We start from the raw sequence: 14,481 nt of genomic DNA on the forward strand, positions 1-14,481 counted from the left end.
TATTATTACAAAACAGATACAAATAAATCACACAACTTTGTTGGGAATGATAAAAGAAAAAATACAACCAAAAAAGAAAGTTGTCTAACCTTATCAATTTTAATTTTTATGTTAAATAAGGATAAAATATGATTACAAAACAAATATAAATAAATCACAGAACTTTTTTGGTCACAATATATATATATATATATATATATATATATATATATATATATATAACAAATTAAAAACAAAGTTGAGAAGAGAGAGATATTTATGGCAAACATATCTAAGTATTGAATCTGTTGTCATGCACATGCTCAAACAAACCTATTATCTATCAGTGGTGGAGTTATATGGGATGGTGGAGTACTATAACATCCCCAAAAAATTGATTTTTATATTTAAAAACATTATTCGTAAACATGTTTTATGTTATTATATCTCCAAATAAAAAATTATACCATGTTTTTAATACACGGGATATGATAAGTATACAAAATATATCATTTACGGTTACTACAACAATGGTAGAAATAGCTTTTCGGAATGATGCATGTAAAATTAAGTTACAGAATAGCATCGATGATTAAGTTGTAAACGATTGTTTATTCAATTTTTTTAAAAAGATGTGTTTTTACAAGTTTTTGATAATAATAGTATCGACCGATTTCAAGACATGACTAGATAGATTCAATTGTAACTTTTGCTTAAATTAATATATTATATATATATATATATATATATATATATATATATATATATATATATATATATATATATATATTTCGATTTAACACTATAAATGTTAAGAAACTCTTTGAACAGATAATTTTGAATCTAGAAAAAGATTATACCCCGTATTGAAATTCCTAGCTCCGTCACTGTTACCTTTGCCTTCTAGTTGCAACTTTAATGACTTTTGTATACCATATAGATCCTACTCACTTTCATCTAACTTTTTGTTTGATATGTTTAAGCATTGAAATTGTCATACACATGCACACATAATTATAAACACCAAAATATAAAATATATCTTACCATTATAAGCACCAAAAATATTCAAATTACTAAATATTTCTATATATGTTGCAAGAAAAACCATCTCAAGAACGTGCTACAAGCCGGAACAACGGTGACGGGATTTAGTGAGTTGGTCGTCGTGGTGGCATTTAGGGCTTTTATAGAAAGAAAGCGATGCCAACAATGGAAAGGATAAACTGTGATGGTGCTCTGGTGGTGGCACGGTGGTAAGTGGTTTGTGTCTAGGGTTTTTTTTAGCGAGCGAGGGAGAGAGTCTTCCAAGAACCAAGCACATCTATAGCTTTTTCATTCCTTTCTACACCCCAATCACGGAAAACATGAAAAGATGGAGGCAGTTTTACCTAAATCTCCTTTTTTTCTTCTTCAAAGTTGTTAATATACAGTTCTATAGAAGCTTATGTAAGAATCGGAAGCGATAATGGACAATTTTCGGGCAGATTAGTCTATTAGTTATTCATTATATAAGGAGAGGGCGGTAAGAGATGAGTGGTGAAATATGTGATGGTAGTGGTGATTGGTTTCTCAGGTAAGCTTGTGAATGAACTAAGATAGGTTAGGACATATAAAGTAGATATGTGACAGTGGGTTTTCACGAGGGATGAGATAAGGGATCAATTCAAATTCTGAATGGAATGGAAGTCAAATGATTAGCACACGATATTATAATGATGAAACAGAAGTAAAGGGGACCGAGTCAAAGATATGCATCGGTAAATTGTACATACAATATAACAACCAGAAAAAATATACCATGATTACATGATCAAGTATAAGAAACTTACAAACCATGAGTCACTTGGTAGGCCAATTTTGGATACATATCACAAAGTAATAGTGATAAGGAAACTTCATAAAAATCACTATATTTTGAATAACTATTATAAAAGTTACTATATTTTATATTTATCAGTTTTGATACTCAAAATATAATGTCACTGAATAGAGTCACGTAATCATGCCCTATCAGCACGACGCATTATCAAAATTCACATGTCAACCAAGTTGAGTGGTTAAACGGTAAAAATTATAACAAATTAGTAAAAGGAATGTCAGATTTGAGACAAAGAATAACACAATATTAAAATTTAATTTTTGTGAAAACCTAGTGTTTTTTATGGAATTTTTCCATATAAAAATATACATTGATATTCTCGTATTATACAAGATAACAACCCTAAAAATATGGGTAACGCATTCAAATTTAACCTTTGTATATGTGTTCGATATAGATCGCATTCAAATTTCAAATTTGTATACGGGTTGGATATAGATCATTAGATTGGTTGGCAAGTATTTGTTAGTTGTTACAAACCTTCTCGTCTACACGTAAAAAATTAATATCGCTAGAGTACTTTTCATCTAAAATTTTTGACATTCCCTTTGATGGTATCTTCAAGTGATGATGCGTAAGTTTCTACTTCACAAGCCTCTATGTATTTGATTCATTGAAAGTCGTATGTGAAATCTCAATATCGTGTCCCAGTAATTAATATCAATTTGTTTGAAGTCTAATCTTTATGATCTCATTCCAGTTGAATAAACCGATCACTTTGAGAAGATTATGTAGTACTTAGATGCCGGTTAACTTTGCAAGGCAGGGATTAAGCTAGGCTTTGCCAGTATAATTCCATTAGTTTAAGTGATTATAAGTTAGGTTTTGCTAGGGGAAACCATTGATTCAGTTATAAGCTTGAGGATAAGTCAAATAAATTGTAGACATGGGAAAATACAATGAATAACATAGAGAGAGGTGAACCCTTTCTAGGGCTTTGTTAATATTTAAAGCATAATGATCAACTCACATATACTGCAAATAAAACAATTCTGTTATCTTACTATACCGAAAAGATGACAATCATTAACTCATAAATAGTGCAAATAAATCAATTCTTTTCTCAGTCTATTATAGTGTTTTTTAGAACATGACAGTTATAATGTGTAATTAATTTATTTAATTTCTAGTAACATTTTATGTTATGAAAACTTGTCAAAATTAAAGTGAAAAAGAGGAATCCTTGTAAGCATGTTTGTAAGAAATGAAACGTAAAATGGAAATTTGTGGATAATATCAATGGACTTTTCTCTCAATACTAATATGAGCAACACACTTTATTGCTCCATGTTTTTTTATTCCTTCCATTTTTTCGAAATAACTTGTATTTTTTAATCCAATAATAGGGACATATAAGAGGAGGTCTTTAACTTGTGTTAAAGAAGATAGAACCAGTAACTTACCAGAGCACTTGATAGACTCAATCTTAGAGAGGCTCCGAATTAAAGATATTGTAAGGACCAACATTATATCAAAATACTGGAGGTACAGATGGACCAAAATTAAGGTGTTGATTCTTGATAAGCAGTTCTCTATAAAATTTGCACAAAATGGAGCTTTTGATCGTAATGGGTTTATAAATACAATAAACCATGTCTTGACCTCTCACAATGGTCCTATCTTGAAATTTCATCTCCATATACCAAACATGTTTCTTGATAGTTACCAAGCAGTTGGTAAATGGATGCTACTCTTATCAAGAAAAAGTGTTAGGGAACTCGGGTTTACTACTTCAAATCGACATTATGAACTTCCCTCTAATGTGTTTTCTTGTCTAAAATTGACAAAACTTGATTTGAAGAACTGTTTTTTTAATCAACCACTTGAGCTTGAACGATTTATCAATCTTGAAACTCTTTTTCTCCTGAATATTGATTTTGGAGCTAACTTTCGCAAAACTGAGATTAGCTTACCCAAGCTTAAGACGTTGTCCCTTAGTAGCTGTACAAATGTTTATAGTTTCAACATCAAGGTTACAAACCTGCAGATGCTATTTATCTATGGTTGTCATGATGCCATGTTGCTCCGGTTATTGCATACTCCATGCCTTTGCATTACTGATGTTAGTATAGTATTTATGAAACCCATACATGATTTTGTTCGAGCCAAAATATTGACATTGGCTACAATGTTATCTAACTTGCCCAAAGTTAGATCTCTAGTTATTGATGGTCATTTCCTTAAGGTATGCTACAAAGTAATTTTTTTAATGTTAAACCTTTACTCTTCCTCAAATGGAGTTTGCATAAACGGGTCCCACCTTTCCCATATATCTAATCTCATTTTTTTTCTGATAAGTTAGAATCTGATTTCCTCCTCATAGTTTTTGAGTGCAGAAAAGAATCTGAATTGGCTTCCACATGCGGTTAATGGTCTTCACAATTTGTTGTTAACAGATTTTGAAGTTGGTGATTTGGATCAACTTCATAGTGCTCTTTATTTGCTTCAAAACTCACCGAATCTAGGAAATCTGGGTATAGTGCTGTCACACCCCGAAAACCAAAGGTGGAAACATTTTCGGGGCGGACTCCACGTTAGGTATCAAATCCAATGCACATAGTAAGTAAAGTAAACAACCATTACATTACATATAAAAATTTACATTTGTTTCAAAAGTAAATTGTACAAGTGTTATACATATATCATATGAACAAAAGTTGAGACGAGTCTTTTGAGCTCTCCGTCTTCACCAAAAGATATCGCTGGGTACGTGTCTAACTTGGACCTGAGAATACAAGCGGTTTGAAAATCAGCATAAAGCTGGTGAGTTCATAAGATGTTTGTTTCTTGAAAATGTACTAGTTTCCTTTAGTTTACCAAGGAGGTTGTTGTCCAAGAAAATCCCATATTTTCTTATGTAAAGTTGGTTTAGTTATCACTTGTTACCAATTCGTTTATGTGTTGTATTTTACCCCAGGAAAATCCCGTATTTTCCTAAATGTAAGATCGGTTGTATATTACGGAGTATAGTTTAATACATAAAACTATATATTGAGGATCATGGGATTACTATCCCGAACTAGATATGAATTAGTTTGAAATGTGCAATCTATAGATGGAAAGTAGTTTGAAAACCATGGGACTCACATCCCGTACTATGTACAAGACAGTTTGATATACATGAAAATATAGATTGAAAACCATGGGACTACCATCCCGTACTAGATACAATATAGTTTAGTATTCATGGAAATATAGATTGGAAACCATGGGACTACTGTCCCGTACTAGATATAGATTCAAAACCATGAGATTATCATCTCGTATTAGATATAGTTTCAAAACCTTGGGACTACCATCCCGTATAAGATGTAGGTTGAAATCATGGGATTACTATCCCGTACTAGATATGAGTTAAAGACCCTGGGACTACCATCCCACATTAGATCTAAGATCAATAGACTGAAAATCATGGGATTATCATCCCGTACTAGATATGGAAACTATAGATAGAAGGTAGATATGGAATCGAAACATAGTCAAACCGAACCCAAAGCGATACTGTGAATAAGCTTATATTAATACGTATTGTGAGTCGGGTAACCATGCTGATACAACAAAGAGACCTCCTTAACGCTTGTCAGGCGTCAAATGATATCCAAGAATTTGTCACCCCAAGCGTGCCCGCCTAACTGTAGCTAGCAGTTAAGGTGTGGGATTGTCAGTCCCGAATAGATCTATTCACAAATTCCTCGCTCTCCTTCCAGGAGACTCTGGTTGCACTTCCGGGGAGGATTTACTGATCATCCATAAAGGGTAGTGACGAACTCACGAACTAGTACTAAACTATTCGCAGGGTTCTCATATGATATCAAACATACATAAGATTATGAAACATCATACAGTGAATACAGCTATATACAATGAAATCATCTGGCAATACACTCAAAATGAAACGGAGATAAACTGAACCGGACATAGTTTATCTAATAACTTTGTATACATATTGGTACGTGATGAAACAAGAACTAAAGAACCCCAAATTATTCCCATAATAATTTGATTAGTTTGGTTATTTCCTTAACTGAAATTCTTATAGTTGTAGTTGATAAATCATCCCTTATGCTCAGCATAATACATAAGGGGTAAAGGTATTTATAGTTTTCCAGATGTTATTTGAAATAAATCAATGTTATGTATTGAAAACATTTGTAGTTTTCTTGTATTCCCCCCCTGAAAACATTGAAAAACCATTGAAAAAGGGTAGGGGTATGAACTCACCGGACGAGAAATGTGACGATTTCGGATGCTATACGTTGGTTCGGGGCTTGCAAACGTACGAGATTCCTATGTATAATGAAAAGATACACATTTGTATCTAATTAGGACGTAGATTATTTAATTGTTAGGGACAAACACTTTTAGTCGCGGAAACACCCCATTTCAAGTGTTTGGAAGGACCCGAGTGACATCTACGGACGTGTAATGGCACTAGGGACTTGGAATTTGAGTTTACTCCCCAAGAGTAAACTCATACAAGAGTTTTCGGCCCATAACACCCATTCCCCATGAGTTTACGGCCGTAAACTCATGGTGGGGTGGTTTATGGTGCAAAATGGCTTCAAACACTTAGGGATAAATGCTAGACTTTGGTTTTTGACTTTGGATTGGATTATAACTCACATAGGGACCATTTATTGGAGTTTACGGCCGCAAACATGGAGTTTACAGCCATAAACGACCCCATACATAGAATCCTTAATGTTTTTGGTCCTTAATCAATCACATGTGATTCTAAAAATCCCTACAAGCCTTGAAGTGAATTTGGGGCACCAATTGATATATTTTTAGGAGTTTACAGCCATGGGACACATGTTATGGCCGTAAACTCTCAAATGATGGGTTTGGATGAGTTTAAGGCCCCAAAACTATTTTTGGTTGGATCTATGATTTATTCTAAGGACTTTGGTGGTGTTGGATGGCTTTCTAACACATTGGAAATGAGTTGACACCCATGTTTGAGGAGTTTACGGCCCAAGCACATGCCTTGTCTGTAAACTCATACAAATCCCTCAAAATTCATGTTTGAAGTGTTCTAAGTCCATTCCATGAAGTCATTTAGCCATATCTAAGTCTCAAAATTGTTTAGGAGGGGTTTAAAGGCATAAAAAACCCCTTACTATGTGTTTACGGCCCAAGCTCCTTCCAGGGCTGTAAACTCATATACAAGACCTTAATTCATGTTTTAATCCCAAATTTGAAGGCCAAATATGCTATACAATGAGTTTAGGAAGGTACCTTAGAGATTTGAGGCCTTAAATTTGAGTTTTGGACCCTTGAACTTAGATTTAGGAGATAGGTTAGAGAGAGAGTAGAGAGAGGAAGCAAAAGCTTCAAATGAAAGGTTTAACACGTTTATATAGGTTACAAAACTTGGACACGGTGGAATTTTACCCGATACCGGCATTAAACGGGGCTTTAGGTTGCACCCGATTAAGTTTCCGTAACCCGACGGGACGTTTCTAATATTTTTGAAATAAACATTTTGGGCTAAGTTCATGAGTTCCTAAGAGGTTTGGACACTCATTAGCATCAATTAAACATACAATTTTAAATAATTTAACCCAAAACAAAACAGAACGAATTGACAAACGGCAAATTTTTACGGGTAGAATGGGTTTTTCGACGATGGAAAACTTCGGGTTCTTACATTATCCCCCCGTTAGAGGGAATTTCGTCCCGAAATTCAAAGATTAAGATATAGATCATGAATTGGAATGAGATATGGATAGAATTGTTGCCTCGGATCTTCACGTTCTCAAGTGGAATCGGGTCTCCGTTGGGCGCTCCAGGGAACCCTCACTATCGGGACGTGTCTTTGTTTCGTACATTAACTCTCTCAATCCATAATCTCAATTGGTTTTCCCATGGAGGTTCCAACCCTTGATGACTTTGATCTCCTCAAAGAAATCACTAGGGTTTCGTCGGGTAGGTACTTCTAAGGATTCGAGACGTGAAGTACTGGGTGTATGTTACTAAGTTCTACGGGTAGCCGAAGTTTGAAGATTGCGGAATTGATTCTACGAGGATCACGAAGGGTCTGATGGTTCTAGAAGAAATTTATGGATATGCAGGCGATAATAATCGATGGGACCCAATCGCCTTAGTTTGTTGGAAAGGTTCACGAGTATGTCTGCTTTACTTAGTTATATGATCAAGGAGAATGATTTGACTGAAAGGGTACCACTACTAACCCGTAGTGATCATATCAATTCTTGGTCACCGTCTTGGATAGATCATTCTTACTGAGGTTCGGTCACGAGGTAGTTCCAGAGATTAGGCCGGTGTGAGACTTGGCTATACGTTCGGAAGGAATTCTCGGAATCCTTCAGGAAAGACATTTAGGAAAAAGAGCCGCAGACTTCTCGTTTCACGATGATCACAGGAACGAGGGATACGTGTCGATTCTTATCAGGAAAACTTTTCAAGCTTTAAAGTATGAAGTGATACGAAGGTTTGATGCCGAAGATCACGAGAGTCGGTTCGGGGAAAGATCTAGACAGGCGACCCTTTCGAATTCAAGGATAACAACATGAATTCAAGGATGGCCCTTTTTGCCACAGTTGTCACAGATCCTTTCCCAACATGGACCAGGGATACGGTGATGGTAGTTGCACTTACCACACCAAGGAAGGGTATCGGTGTATCCACTGGTAGGAGTTTGGGTCGTGGATCCAACAGCTGAGACAGCAACAGGGGCAGTAGCAGCATGGACTGCTACCGTTTCCTATTTCTTAGAGGAACCTTGCGTACTATGGGCCTTCCGTTTGTTTCAGAATTTCTTTTTACTTCCACATCCACTTTTAACTTACTCAGGAGTGGTGTCCTCCTCATCAGAGTTGTATTCGTGATCGATTAGGATTTGCACAAGACACTTAGCGCTGTAGTAGGTGTCTGGCTTCGCAGCCAAGACATTCCCTTTTGTTGCCTGGGTCAATCCCCAGATGAATCTCTCAATCTTTTTACTCTCCGGGGTAACCATTCCCGGACAGAGTAATGCCAGGTCATCGAATCTTGAAGTGTAAGTGGCTATGTCAGAACCCTTCATCTTAAGGTTCCAGAGTTCATGTTCTAGCTTCTGTATTTCTCCCCAAGAGCAATACTCTGCAAGCAGAAGCTCCTTCATAGCTTCCCAACCCATAGCATTTGCTACAGGTAGAGTTAAGGACTTGGTCACCAAATTGTTTTCTGCCAGGTTGCGTCATCAATTTTGATAAGGACTTGACTCAAAAATGAGGCTGCTTATGAGGGTACAAAGGTCACAAAATTGTCTCTACAAGATAGAGCTAAGAGAAGTCAATTCAAAGTGCCTAACTGTCAAAATTGATGACGCAACCTGGCTTTGGAATACAAGGCTAGGTCACGTAAACTTCACTGCTTTGAAGTCCATGTCAGATAAGGGAATAATTGAAGGAATACCAAAGATGGTCATACCATCCAAACTGTGTGAAGGCTGCCTGGCTGGAAAGCAATCAAGAAATACGTTCCCAGCAAGCATAAATTTCAGGGCTAAGAAGAAATTGGAACAAGTCCATGGCGACCTATATGGACCAGTCTCACCTCCAACACATGCAGGCAACAAATATTTTATGCTGTTAGTTGATGATTACAACAGGGTGATGTGGGTGTTCTTAATAAAGATAAAATATGAAGCCTTCCATACCTTCAAGAATTTCCAAAGCAAAGTGGAGAAAGAAACTAGGAAAAACTAAAAGTGTTAAGAACAGACCGTGGAGGTGAGTTCCTGTCGAAGCAGTTTGTGGAGTACTGCAATGAAGCTCGATTGGAACATCAATACACCGCACTCTACTCCCCACAGCAAAATGGGGTAGTAGATAGGAGAAACCGGACGGTGCTAGAGATGGCCAGGAGTTGTCTAAAGGAAATCGCGGTACCTGATATATTATGGGGGCGAGGCAGTGAGTCACGCGATGTATGTATTAAACCACCTAAGCACCAAAGCTCTAGATGGGACTACACCATATGAACTATGGACTGGATGAAAGCCACATGTAGGTCACCTGAGAGTCTTTTGCTGTGTTGATCATATGAAAATAGTAAAGAATCACCACAAGAAATTGGATGATCGGAGTAAGAAAGTAGTATATCTAGGCACTGAGAAAGGCTCAAAGGCTCACAGGTTACTAGACCCTAATACTGGTGTGATATATGTGAGCAGGGATGTTATTTTTGAGGAAAATCGAAGATGGGAATGGCAGATTTCGTTGAAGATCAAATCATCACTAGACATATCCTTCACCGTCGAAGTCTTCGTGTTTAGTGAAGAGTATTACAGCAACAATGGAGAATGGGTATCGGACACTTCTGAGCACGTAAGCGGGTCAGATACAGCTGGGAATTAAATTGGGGCACCCAATAATAATGAAGTCTGGGCCGAATCAATTCAGTCCACTAATTCAACAGCCAACCCAATCACCCACTTTACACACGGTAACACGCCACCGGGTACACCTGTTTCCTCTGTTACACCAAATCCCTCAACTCACGTAGCAACTCCAAGTACCACCTCAAGCTCTACTGGTGGTGGTGCCCCAAAATGATACCGCGTACTCTCCGACTTATATGAAAACACCGATGAAATTGAACTATCACCAGAAGAACTCATGTTGATGAGCAGTGAAGAAGAACCTGAAAGCTATAGTGAAGCCAGCTGAAAGAAGGAATGGATACAGGCTATGAACGATGAGATAGCTTCAATTGAAAAAAACAACACTTGGAGCTTAGTCGCACTCCCAAGAGGAAGGAAGCCAATTGGATTGAAATGGGTCTTAAAAGTGAAACGTGACCCAACTAGAAGGATTGTGAAGCACAAAGCAAGGATTGTGGCAGGGGGTTACGTTCAAAAGTAGGGCATTGATTATGAAGAAGTTTTTCCTCTAGTGGCAAGAATAGAAACAGTTCGAGTCATCTTGTCTCTTGTAGGCTCGAATGGGTGGCGTGTGCATCACCTGGATGTGAAGTTGGTATTCTTGAATAGGCATTTAAATGATGAGGTATATGTTTCACAATCCCAAGGTTTCGAGAAGAAGGATGAACCTGGAAAAGTGTATAAACTCACTAAAGCCCTGTATGGCTTAAAACAAGCTCTCAGAGCTTGAAATTCATATCTAGACAAATATCTGAATAATTTGGGTTTCAAAAGATGTGCCCAACAGTACTCTGTGTAGACAATAACAAAGAATGGAAGCAGTCTGATTGTTGGAGTGTATGTAGATGATATACTTGTGACAGGTAGCAATCCAGAAAACATAAAGGAGTTCAAGAAGGAGATGAAGGCCAAATTTGAATTGAGTGATCTTGGCTTAATGTCATACTACCTGGGAATTTAAGTAAACCAACAAGACAAAGGAATCACATTAAATAAGGAAGGTTATGCCAAGAACATTCTGGTCAAAACTCGCATCACATGGACGTGAAGTTGGTATTCTTGAATAGGTATTTAAATGAAGAGGTATATGTTTCACAATCCCAAGGTTTCGAGAAGAAGGATGAACCTGGAAAAGTGTATAAACTCACTAAAGCCCTGTATGGCTTAAAACAAGCTCCTAGAGCTTGGAATTCATATCTAGACAAATATCTGAAGAATTTGGGTTTCAAAAGATGTGCCCAAGAGTACTCTGTGTATAAAAGAACAAAGAATGGTAGCAGTCTGATTGTTGGAGTGTATGTAGATGATCTACTTGTGACAGGTAGCAATCCAGAAAACATAAAGGAGTTCAAGAAGGAGATGAAGGCCAAATTTGAATTGAGTGATCTTGGTTTACTGTCATACTACCTGGGAAATGAAGTAAACCAACAAGACAAAAGATCACATTAAAGCAGGAAGGTGATACTAAGAACATTCTGGTCAAAACTCGCATGTTAGACTGCAATCCCACCAAAAGTTTAATGGAGCATAAACTCTCTTTGACCAAGGATGGAGATGCAGAGCTGGTAAATCCAGCTGAGTACAGAAGCATTGTTGGCTGCCTAAGGAATCTCACTTACACTAGACCTGATATAACCTTTGTTGTTGGTGTAGTTAGTGGATTTATGGAGAAGCCCACCATAAAACACCTCCAAGCTGTAAAAGGAATCCTTAGATATGTTAAAGGAACCTTAAGCCATGGTTTAGTCTATTCTAAAGGAGGAGAAAATGTCAAAATTCTAGGCTATACTGATAGTGACTTGGCCAAAGATGTAAATGACAGAACAAGCACACGAGGAATGGCGTTTTATGTAAATGGAAACTTGGACACATGGGCATCTCAAAAGCAAAGGGTAGTGGCACTTTCATCTTGTGAAGCTGAGTTTATTGCTGCCACTATGGCAGCTTGTCAGGGCATATTGCTAAGGAGACTTTTTGCAGAAATCACAGGTCAAAGAGTACCACATGTGACACTGTTTGTAGACAACCAATCAGCTCTTGATGTGATGAAAAACCTTGTATTTCATGGTCGGAGCAAACATATTGACATCAGGAATCATTTTATCAGAGGGTGTGTTGAAAATGGAGAAATTATAGTGACTCATGAGTGTGGGAAGAGCCAAAAAGCAGACATTCTCACAAAGTCCCTAGCAAGAGTGAAGCATGAAGAGATGAGGGACTTAATTGGGGTCAAGGAAATTCAGAATTAATGGGGAAAATGTTAAGAATAATTCAGAATTATTGTTTTATGCATTTTTTTATTAGCTTTAGAATAAATCAAAGTAGCTAGTGAAGTGGTCCCTGGTCTACAACATCTAGTCAAATTTGTTTCCTAGTCTTTAGTTAAGCTCTAGTTTAAATACATAGGGAAATGTACGTTGTTAGTTACTCCCAACTTTATTTGTTTTGTTCAGTGAATAAAAAACACGTTGCCTCAATTATCCCCTGTGCCTACTACTTCTTCACTGTATCTTCTGTGTTCACTATACAACTTTTTTTAAAACTATTTATTCCAGTTTTACCCTTTCTTTAAAACTGTTTAGTCCACTTCGCTGTTTTTTGTTTCCTATCTTGGTAATAAAAGTATTTATTACCCCTGCAATAAACCAACATACCTATATATATTTGATGTAGGCGTTGTAGGGCAGCAAACCGAACGTCCCCAATTCTTTGACAGTTTATCGATGAAAGATAAAAAACCGATGGCGGGTAAGTTTGTACTTCGCAAACCTCTGTACTATTTTATTCTTTGAAAATCATATGAGAGACTTTGTTTAAGGTATGCTGCTTATGATTTCTTCTTTTCATTCTAGTTGAAATCGCAAACTCTTTTTTTTTGGAATCGTTGCCAATTGTTATGTATCTATAGAAACAGAATCAAGAATCTGATTTAGCCATGTCATTGATTACTTTTAAGTTGAAAGTTATGCTGTTTATGATTTCTTCTTTTCATTGCAGTTGAAATCGCAAACTCTTTTTTCTGGATCATTGCCAATTTTCATGTATCTATAGGAAACAAAATTAAGAATCTGATTTAGCCATGTAATTCATTGCTTATAAGTTGAAAGTTATACTGTTTATGATTTCTTCTTTTCATTCCAGTTGAAATCAAAAACTCTTTTTTATGGAATCGTTGCCAATTGTCATGTATCTATAGGAAACAAAATCAAGAATCTGATGTAGCCATGTAATTCATTACTTTTAAGTTGATTTAAGCTAGGTTTTGCCTTATTGCTACAATAAAACCATTTATTTACTTATTACTTATGTTACCACACCCGAAACCAAAAAACTCTATAATACAAGGAAATTAGGAGAGTATCAGTAACGTCAAGTTGTTCTATGTTTTTTTTTTTATTTTTTTTTTCCTTCATTTGTCCTTTGCAATTACTTCTTATATATATATATATATATATATATATATATATATATATATATATATATATATATATATATATATATATATATATATATATATATATATATATATATATATATATATATATATATATATATATATATATATAACGACAGAGATATATAAGAGGAGGGGGTTTGTAACTTGTGCTGAAGAAGATAAAATCAGTAACTTGCCATAACACTTGATAGACTCGATCTTAGAGTGGCTCCCATTTGATGATGTTGTAAGGACGAGCATTATATCAAAAAATGGGAGATACAGATGGACTACAATGAAAGAACTGGCTTTTAAAGAGCAGAATTGTAGACCCTTAACTACTACCGATTTGAAATTTGAAATCTTGAATTGGTCAATCTCCATGACAGACTGCCCATACAGAACCAATGCCAATTCCACTTCAATTATCCATCAAATTATCTATTCAACTTCTTATTGCCTGAGGTTCTTACTAGAGAACCGAATTTGAAATCTTGAATTGGTCAATCTCCATGACAGACTGCCCATACAGAACCAATGCCAATTCCACTTCAATTATCCATCAAATTATCTACTCAACTTCTTATTGCCTGAGGTTCTTACTAGAGAATAGAATTGTAGACCCTTAACTACTACCGATTTCATGAACACAATGGAAAACAAGATACTGATTTCCTTAACTGTCAGGTTGATACATTGATGCTATAGTTTTAAAACCCCATAACTTGCACGACCTTCACATCGATAGAGGCATTCCAAATCACAACCACATAAGGCTTTTTTCATCATTATTGAA

At 36.1% G+C, this 14,481-nt stretch overlaps 1 pseudogene; it reads left to right on the top strand.

The window, feature by feature from the left end:
- Positions 1-11,769: 11,769 nt before the first annotated feature.
- Positions 11,770-12,498, top strand: LOC145008750 (secreted RxLR effector protein 161 pseudogene; annotated as a pseudogene).
- The last annotated feature ends 1,983 nt before the right edge of the window (positions 12,499-14,481 follow it).

The sequence above is a fragment of the Lactuca saligna genome, chromosome 1 (genome assembly GCF_052625555.1).
Source record: "Lactuca saligna cultivar CGN05327 chromosome 1, ASM5262555v1, whole genome shotgun sequence".
In the NCBI taxonomy this organism is placed as follows: domain Eukaryota; kingdom Viridiplantae; phylum Streptophyta; class Magnoliopsida; order Asterales; family Asteraceae; genus Lactuca; species Lactuca saligna.